The sequence below is a fragment of the Dendrobates tinctorius genome, unplaced genomic scaffold, assembly GCF_039654945.1.
Source record: "Dendrobates tinctorius isolate UK_male_01 unplaced genomic scaffold, ASM3965494v1 ptg000019l, whole genome shotgun sequence".
Classification (NCBI taxonomy): Eukaryota; Metazoa; Chordata; class Amphibia; order Anura; family Dendrobatidae; genus Dendrobates; species Dendrobates tinctorius.
In genome coordinates, this window is record NW_027361687.1 from 17,499,471 (window position 1) to 17,512,847 (window position 13,377).

The window sequence follows — 13,377 nt, forward strand, 5'->3', positions numbered from 1 at the left end:
CAAATGATTATGACATCATCAAATGATTACGACATCAACAAAATGATTATGGCATCATCAAATGATTATGACATCAACAAAATGATTATGACATCATCCAATGATTATGACATCAAATGATTATGACATCATCAAATCATTATGACATCAACAAAATGATTATGACATCATAAAATGATTATGACATCAACAAAATGATAATGGCATCATCAAATGATTATGACATCAACAAAATGATTATTACATCATCCAATGATTATGACATCAAATGATTATGACATCATCAAATCATTATGACATCAGCAAAATGATTATGACATCAACAAAATAATTATGACATCATCTAATGATTATGGCATCATCAAATGATTATGACATCAACAAAATGATTATGACATCATCCAATGATTATGACATCATCCAATGATTATAACATCAAATGATTATGACATCATCAAATGATTATGACATCAACAAAATTATTTTGACATCATCCAATGAATATGACATCAAATGATTATGACATCATCAAATCAATATGACATCAACAAAATGATTATGACATCAACAAAATGATTATGACATCATCTAATGATTATGACATCATCAAATGATTATGACATCAACAAAATGATTATGACATCATCCAATGATTATGACATCAAATGATTATGACATCATCCAATGATTATGACATCATCAAATCATTATGACATCAACAAAATGATTATGACATCAACAAAATGATTATGGCATCATCAAATGATTACAACATCAACAAAATGATTATGGCATCATCAAATGATTATGACATCAACAAAATGATTATGACATCATCAAATGATTATGACATCAACAAAATGATTATGACATCATCCAATGATTATGACATCAAATGATTATGACATCATCAAATGATTACGACATCAACAAAATGATTATGGCATCATCAAATGATTATGACATCAACAAAATGATTATGACATCATCCAATGATTATGACATCAAATGATTATGACATCATCAAATCATTATGACATCAACAAAATGATTATGACATCATAAAATGATTATGACATCAACAAAATGATAATGGCATCATCAAATGATTATGACATCAACAAAATGATTATTACATCATCCAATGATTATGACATCAAATGATTATGACATCATCAAATCATTATGACATCAGCAAAATGATTATGACATCAACAAAATAATTATGACATCATCTAATGATTATGGCATCATCAAATGATTATGACATCAACAAAATGATTATGACATCATCCAATGATTATGACATCATCCAATGATTATGACATCAAATGATTATGACATCATCCAATGATTATGACATCATCCAATGATTATGACATCATCAAATCGTTATGACATCAACAAAATGATTATGACATCATCTAATGATTATGACATCATCAAATGATTATGACATCAACAAAATGATTATGACACCATCCAATGATTATGACATCAAATGATTATGACATCATCAAATGATTATGACATCAACAAAATGATTATGACATCATCCAATGATTATGACATCAAATGATTATGACATCAACAAAATGATTATGACATCATCCAATGATTTTGACATCATCAAATCATTATGACATCAACAAAATGATTATGACATCAACAAAATGATTATGACATCATCAAATGATTATGACATCATTTAATGATTATGACATCACCAAAATGATTATGGCATCATCAAATGATTATGACATCAACAAAATGATTATGACATCAACAAAATGATTATGACATCATCTAATGATTATGACATCATCTAATGATTATGACATCAACAAAATGATTATGACATCATCCAATGATTATGACATCAAATGATTATGACATCATCAAATGATTATGACATCACAAAATGATTATGACATCATCTAATGATTATGACATCATCAAATGATTATGACATCAACAAAATGATTATGACGTCATCTAATGATTATGACATCATCAAATGATTATGATATCAACAAAATGATTATGACATCATCCAATGATTATGACATCAAATGATTATGACATCATCAAATGATTATGACATCAACAAAATGATTATGACATCATCCAATGATTATGACATCAACAAAATGATTATGACATCATCCAATGATTATGACATCAAATGATTATGACATCAACAAAATGATTATGACATCATCCAATGATTTTGACATCATCAAATCATTATGACATCAACAAAATGATTATGACATCAACAAAATGATTATGACATCATCAAATGATTATGACATCATCAAATGATTATGACATCAACAAAATGATGATGACATCATCCAATGATAATGACATCATCCAATGATTATGACATCATCAAATCATTATGACATCAACAAAATGATTATGACATCATCTAATGATTATGACATCATCAAATGATTATGACATCAACAAAATGATTATGACATCATCCAATGATTATGACATCAAATGATTATGACATCATCAAATGATTATGACATCACCAAAATGATTATGACATCATCAAATGATTATGACATCAACAAAATGATTATGACATCAACAAAATGATTATGACATCATCTAATGATTATGACATTATCAAATGATTATGACATCAACAAAATGATTATGACATCATCCAATGATTATGGCATCAAATGATTATGACATCATCAAATGATTATGACATCACAAAATGATTATGACATCATCTAATGATTATGACATCATCAAATGATTATGACATCAACAAAATGATTATGACATCATCTAATGATTATGACATCAACGAATGATTATGACATCAACAAAATGATTATGACATCATCCAATGATTATGACATCAAATGATTATGACATCATCAAATGATTATGACATCAACAAAATGATTATGACATCATCCAATGATTATGACATCAAATGATTATGACATCATCAAATGATTATGACATCAAATGATTTTGACATCATCAAATGATTATGACATCAACAAAATGATGATGACATCATCCAATGATAATGACATCATCCAATGATTATGACATCATCAAATCATTATGACATCAACAAAATGATTATGACATCATCTAATGATTATGACATCAACAAAATGATTATGACATCATCCAATGATTATGACATCAAATGATTATGACATCATCAAATGATTATGACATCAACAAAATGATTATGACATCATCAAATGATTATGACATCAAAAAAATGATTATGACATCAACAAAATGATTATGACATCATCTAATGATTATGACATTATCACATGATTATGACATCGACAAAATGATTATGACATCATCCGATGATTATGACATCAAATGATTATGACATCATCAAATGATTATGACATCAACAAAATGATTATGACATCATCCAATGATTATGACATCATCCAATGATTATGACATCATCAAATCATTATGACATCAACAAAATGATTATGACATCATCTAATGATTATGACATCATCAAATGATTATGACATCAACAAAATGATTATGACATCATCCAATGATTATGACATCAAATGATTATGACATCACCAAAATGATTATGACATCATCAAATGATTATGACATCAACAAAATGATTATGACATCATCAAATGATTATGACATCAACAAAATAATTATGACATCATCTAATGATTATGACATCATCAAATGATTATGACATCAACAAAATGATTATGACATCATCCAATGATTATGACATCAAATGATTATGACATCATCAAATGATTATGACATCAACAAAATGATGATGACATCATCCAATGATTATGACATCATCCAATGATTATGACATCATCAAATCATTATGACATCAACAAAATGATTATGACATCAACAAAATGATTATGACATCATAAAATGATTATGACATCAACAAAATGATTATGGCATCATCAAATGATTACGACATCAACAAAATGATTATGGCATCATCAAATGATTATGACATCAACAAAATGATTATGACATCATCCAATGATTATGACATCAACAAAATGATTATGACATCATCCAATGATTATGACATCAAATGATTATGACATCATCAAATGATTACGACATCAACAAAATGATTATGGCATCATCAAATGATAATGACATCAACAAAATGATTATGACATCATCCAATGATTATGACATCAAATGATTATGACATCATCAAATCATTATGACATCAACAAAATGATTATGACATCATAAAATGATTATGACATCAACAAAATGATAATGGCATCATCAAATGATTATGACATCAACAAAATGATTATGACATCATCAAAATGATTATGACATCATCAAATGATTATGACATCAACAAAATGATTATGACATCATCCAATGATTATGACATCATCAAATCATTATGACATCAACAAAATGATTATGACATCATCTAAAGATTATGACATCATCAAATGATTATGACATCAACAAAATGATTATGACATCATCCAATGATTATGACATCAAATGATTATGACATCATCAAATGATTCTGACATCACCAAAATGATTATGACATCAACAAAATGATTATGACATCATCAAATGATTATGACATCATCCAATGATTATCACATCAAATGATTATGACATCATCAAATGATTATGACATCAACAAAATTATTATGACATCTTCCAATGATTATGACATCAAATGATTATGACATCATCAAATCAATATGACATCAACAAAATGATTATGACATCAACAAAATGATTATGACATCATCTAATGATTATGACATCAACAAAATGATTATGACATCATCCAATGATTATGACATCAAATGATTATGACATCATCAAATGATTATGACATCACCAAAATGATTGTGACATCATCAAATGATTATGACATCAACAAAATGATTATGACATCATCAAATGATTATGACATCATCCAATGATTATCACATCAAATGATTATGACATCATCAAATGATTATGACATCAACAAAATTATTATGACATCATCCAATGATTATGACATCAAATGATTATGACATCATCAAATCAATATGACATCAACAAAATGATTATGACATCAACAAAATGATTATTACATCATCTAATGATTATGACATCATCAAATGATTAAGACATCAACAAAATGATTATGACATCATCCAATGATTATGTCATCAAATGATTATGACATCATCCAATGATTATGACATCATCAAATCATTATGACATCAACAAAATGATTATGGCATCATCAAATGATTACGACATCAACAAAATGATTATGGCATCATCAAATGATTATGACATCAACAAAATGATTATGACATCATCAAATGATTATGACATCAACAAAATGACTATTACATCATCCAATGATTATGACATCAAATGATTATGACATCATCAAATGATTACGACATCAACAAAATGATTATGGCATCATCAAATGATTATGACATCAACAAAATGATTATGACATCAACAAAATGATTATGACATCATCCAATGATTATGACATCAAATGATTATGACATCATCAAATCATTATGACATCAACAAAATGATTATGACATCATAAAATGATTATGACATCAACAAAATGATAATGGCATCATCAAATGATTATGACATCAACAAAATGATTATGACATCATCCAATGATTATGACATCAAATGATTATGACATCATCAAATGATTATGACATCAGCAAAATGATTATGACATCAACAAATTAATTATGACATCATCCAATGATTATGACATCATCCAATGATTATGACATCATCAAATCATTATGACATCAACAAAATGATTATGACATCATCTAATGATTATGACATCATCAAATGATTATGACATCAACAAAATGATTATGACATAATCCAATGATTATGACATCAAATGATTAAGACATCATCAAATGATTATGACACCACCAAAATGATTATGACATCATCAAATGATTATGACATCAACAAAATGATTATGACATCATCAAATGATTATGACATCAACAAAATTATTATGACATCATCCAATGAATATGACATCAAATGATTATGACATCATCAAATCATTATGACATCAACAAAATGATTGACATCATCAAATGATTATGACATCAACAAAATGTTTATGACATCATCAAATGATTATGACATCAACAAAATGATTATGACATCATCTGATGATTATGACATCAACAAAATGATTATGACATCATCCAATGATTATGACATCAAATGATTATGACATCATCCAATGATTATGATATCAACAAAATGATTATGGCATCATCAAATGATTATGACATCAACAAAATGATTATGACATCATCCAATGATTATGACATCATCAAATCATTATGACATCAACAAAATGATTATGACATCAACAAAATGATTATGACATCATCAAATGATTATGACATCAACAAAATGATTATGACATCATCCAATGATTATCACATCAAATGATTATGACATCATCAAATGATTATGACATCAACAAAATTATTATGACATCATCCAATGAATATGACATCAAATGATTATGACATCATCAAATCAATATGACATCAACAAAATGATTATGACATCAACAAAATGATTATGACATCATCTAATGATTATGACATCAACAAAATGATTATGACATCATCCAATGATTATGACATCAAATGATTATGACATCATCAAATGATTATGACATCACCAAAATGATTATGACATCATCAAATGATTATGACATCAACAAAATGATTATGACATCATCTAATGATTATGACATTATCAAATGATTATGACATCAACAAAATGATTATGACATCATCCAATGATTATGACATCAAATGATTATGACATCACAAAATGATTATGACATCATCTAATGATTATGACATCATCAAATGATTATGACATCAACAAAATGATTATGACATCATCAAATGATTATGACATCAACAAAATGATTATGACATCATCCAATGATTATGACATCAACAAAATGATTATGACATCATCCAATGATTATGACATAATCCAATGATTATGACATCATCAAATCATTATGACATCAACAAAATGATTATGACATCATCTAATGATTATGACATCATCAAATGATTATGACATCAACAAAATGATTATGACATCATCCAATGATTATGACATCAAATGATTATGACATCATCAAATGATTATGACATCAACAAAATGATTATGACATCATCCAATGATTATGACATCAAATGATTATGACATCAACAAAATGATTATTACATCATCCAATGATTTTAACCTCATCAAATCATTATGACATCAACAAAATGATTATGACATCAACAAAATGATTATGACATCATCAAATGATTATGACATCACCAAAATGATTATGACATCATCCAATGATTATGACATCAAATGATTATGACATCATCAAATGATTATGACATCACCAAAATGATTATGACATCATCAAATGATTATGACATCAACAAAATGATTATGACATCAACAAAATGATTGTGACATCATCTAATGATTATGACATTATCAAATGATTATGACATCAACAAAATGATTATGACATCATCCAATGATTATGACATCAAATGAATATGACATCATCAAATGATTATGACATCACAAAATGATTATGACATCATCTAATGATTATGATATCATCAAATGATTATGACATCAACAAAATGATTATGACATCATCTAATGATTATGACATCAACAAAATGATTATGACATAATCCAATGATTATGACATCAAATGATTATGCCATCATCAAATGATTATGACATCAACAAAATGATTATGACATCATCCAATGATTATGACATCAACAAAATGATTATGACATCAACAAAATGATTATGACATCATCCAATGATTATGACATCATCCAATGATTATGACATCATCAAGTCATTATGACATCAACAAAATGATTATGACATCATCTAATGATTATGACATCATCAAATGATTATGACATCAACAAAATGATTATGACATCATCCAATGATTATGACATCAAATGATTATGACATCATCAAATGATTATGACATCATCCAGTGATTATGACATCAAATGATTATGACATCAACAAAATGATTATGACATCATCCAATGATTTTGACATCATCAAATCATTATGACATCAACAAAATGATTATGACATCAACAAAATGATTATGACATCATCAAATGATTATGACTTCAAATGATTATGACATCATCAAATGATTATGACATCAACAAAATGATGATGACATCATCCAATGATTATGACATCATCAAATCATTATGACATCAACAAAATGATTATGACATCATCAAATGATTATGACATCAACAAAATGATTATGACATCATCCAATGATTATAACATCAAATGATTATGACATCATCAAATGATTATGACATCAACAAAATGATTATGACATCATCAAATGATTATGACATCAAAAAAATGATTATGACATCAACAAAATGATTATGACATCATCTAATGATTATGACATTATAAAATGATTATGACATCAACAAAATGATTATGACATCATCCGATGATTATGACATCAAATGATTATGACATCATCAAATGATTATGACATCAACAAAATGATTATGACATCATCTAATGATTATGACATCATCAAATGATTATGACATCAACAAAATGATTATGACATCATCTAATGATTATGACATCATCAAATGATTATGACATCAACAAAATGATTATGACATCATCCAATGATTATGACATCAACAAAATGATTATGACATCATCTAATGATTATGACATTATCAAATTATTATGACATCAACAAAATGATTATGACATCATCCGATGATTATGACATCAAATGATTATGACATCATCAAATGATTATGACATCAACAAAATGATTATGACATCATCTAATGATTATGACATCATCAAATGATTATGACATCAACAAAATGATTATGACATCATCTAATGATTATGACATCATCAAATGATTATGACATCATCCAATGATTATGACATCATCAAATCATTATGACATCAACAAAATGATTATGACATCATCTAATGATTATGACATCATCAAATGATTATGACATCAACAAAATGATTATGACATCATCCAATGATTATGACATCAAATGATTATGACATCATCAAATGATTATGACATCAACAAAATGATTATGACATCATCCAATGATTATGACATCAAATGATTATGACATCAACAAAATGATTATGACATCATCCAATGATTTTGACATCATCAAATCATTATGACATCAACAAAATGATTATGACATCAACAAAATGATTATGACATCATCAAATGATTATGACATCAAATGATTATGACATTATCAAATGATTATGACATCAATAAAATGATGATGACATCATCCAATGATTATGACATCATCCAATGATTATGACATCATCAAATCATTATGACATCAACAAAATGATTATGACATCATCAAATGATTATGACATTATCAAATGATTATGACATCAACAAAATGATTATGACATCATCCAATGATTATGACATCAAATGATTATGACATCATCAAATGATTATGACATCATCTAATGATTATGATATCATCAAATGATTATGACATCAACAAAATGATTATGACATCATCTAATGATTATGACATCAACAAAATGATTATGACATCATCCAATGATTATGACATCAAGTGATTATGACATCATCAAATGATTATGACATCAACAAAATGATTATGACATCATCAAATGATTATGATATCATCAAATGATTATGACATCAACAAAATGATTATGACATCATCAAATGATTATGACATCAACAAAATGATTATGACATCATCAAATGATTATGACATCAACAAAATAATTATGACATCATCTAATGATTATGACATCATCAAATGATTATGACATCAACAAAATGATTATGACATCATCCAATGATTATGACATCAAATGATTATGACATCATCAAATGATTATGACATCAATAAAATGATGATGACATCATCCAATGATTATGACATCATCCAATGATTATGACATCATCAAATCATTATGACATCAAAAAAATGATTATGACATCAACAAAATGATTATGACATCATAAAATGATTATGACATCAACAAAATGATTATGGCATCATCAAATGATTACGACATCAACAAAATGATTATGGCATCATCAAATGATTATGACATCAACAAAATGATTATGACATCATCCAATGATTATGACATCAACAAAATGATTATGACATCATCCAATGATTATGACATCAAATGATTATGACATCATCAAATGATTACGACATCAACAAAATGATTATGGCATCATCAAATGATAATGACATCAACAAAATGATTATGACATCATCCAATGATTATGACATCAAATGATTATGACATCATCAAATCATTATGACATCAACAAAATGATTATGACATCATAAAATGATTATGACATCAACAAAATGATAATGGCATCATCAAATGATTATGACATCAACAAAATGATTATGACATCATCAAAATGATTATGACATCATCAAATGATTATGACATCAACAAAATGATTATGACATCATCCAATGATTATGACATCATCAAATCATTATGACATCAACAAAATGATTATGACATCATCTAATGATTATGACATCATCAAATGATTATGACATCAACAAAATGATTATGACATCATCCAATGATTATGACATCAAATGATTATGACATCATCAAATGATTCTGACATCACCAAAATGATTATGACATCAACAAAATGATTATGACATCATCAAATGATTATGACATCATCCAATGATTATCACATCAAATGATTATGACATCATCAAATGATTATGACATCAACAAAATTATTATGACATCATCCAATGATTATGACATCAAATGATTATGACATCATCAAATGATTATGACATCAACAAAATGATTATGACATCATCTAATGATTATGACATCATCAAATGATTATGACATCAACAAAATGATTATGACATCATCTAATGATTATGACATCATCAAATGATTATGACATCAACAAAATGATTATGACATCATCCAATGATTATGACATCAACAAAATGATTATGACATCATCTAATGATTATGACATTATCAAATGATTATGACATCAACAAAATGATTATGACATCATCCGATGATTATGACATCAAATGATTATGACATCATCAAATGATTATGACATCAACAAAATGATTATGACATCATCTAATGATTATGACATCATCAAATGATTATGACATCAACAAAATGATTATGACATCATCTAATGATTATGACATCATCAAATGATTATGGCATCATCTAATGATTATGACATCATCAAATGATTATGACATCAACAAAATGATTATGACATCATCCAATGATTATGTCATCAAATGATTATGATATCATCCAATGATTATGACATCATCAAATCATTATGACATCAACAAAATGATTATGACATCAACAAAATGATTATGACATCATAAAATGATTATGACATCAACAAAATGATTATGGCATCATCAAATGATTACGACATCAACAAAATGATTATGGCATCATCAAATGATTATGACATCAACAAAATGACTATTACATCATCCAATGATTATGACATCAAATGATTATGACATCATCAAATGATTACGACATCAACAAAATGATTATGGCATCATCAAATGATTATGACATCAACAAAATGATTATGACATCAACAAAATGATTATGACATCAACAAAATGATTATGACATCATCCAATGATTATGACATCATCAAATGATTACGACATCATCAAATCATTATGACATCAACAAAATGATTATGACATCATAAAATGATTACGACATCATCAAATCATTATGACATCAACAAAATGATTATGACATCATAAAATGATTATGACATCAACAAAATGATAATGGCATCATCAAATGATTATGACATCAACAAAATGATTATGACATCATCCAATGATTATGACATCAAATGATTATGACATCATCAAATCATTATGACATCAGCAAAATGATTATGACATCAACAAATTAATTATGACATCATCCAATGATTATGACATCATCCAATGATTATGACATCATCAAATCATTATGACATCAACAAAATGATTATGACATCATCTAATGATTATGACATCATCAAATGATTATGACATCAACAAAATGATTATGACATCATCCAATGATTATGACATCAAATGATTATGACATCATCAAATGATTATGACACCACCAAAATGATTATGACATCATCAAATGATTATGACATCAACAAAATGATTATGACATCATCAAATGATTATGACATCAACAAAATTATTATGACATCATCCAATGAATATGACATCAAATGATTATGACATCATCAAATCATTATGACATCAACAAAATGATTGACATCATCAAATGATTATGACATCAACAAAATGTTTATGACATCATCAAATGATTATGACATCAACAAAATGATTATGACATCATCTGATGATTATGACATCATCCAATGATTATGACATCAAATGATTATGACATCATCCAATGATTATGATATCAACAAAATGATTATGGCATCATCAAATGATTATGACATCAACAAAATGATTATGACATCATCCAATGATTATGACATCATCAAATCATTATGACATCAACAAAATGATTATGACATCAACAAAATGATTATGACATCATCAAATGATTATGACATCAACAAAATGATTATGACATCATCCAATGATTATCACATCAAATGATTATGACATCATCAAATGATTATGACATCAACAAAATTATTATGACATCATCCAATGAATATGACATCAAATGATTATGACATCATCAAATCAATATGACATCAACAAAATGATTATGACATCATCTAATGATTATGACATCAACAAAATGATTATGACATCATCCAATGATTATGACATCAAATGATTATGACATCATCAAATGATTATGACATCACCAAAATGATTATGACATCATCAAATGATTATGACATCAACAAAATGATTATGACATCATCTAATGATTATGACATTATCAAATGATTATGACATCAACAAAATGATTATGACATCATCCAATGATTATGACATCAAATGATTATGACATCACAAAATGATTATGACATCATCTAATGATTATGACATCATCAAATGATTATGACATCAACAAAATGATTATGACATCATCTAATGATTATGACATCATCAAATG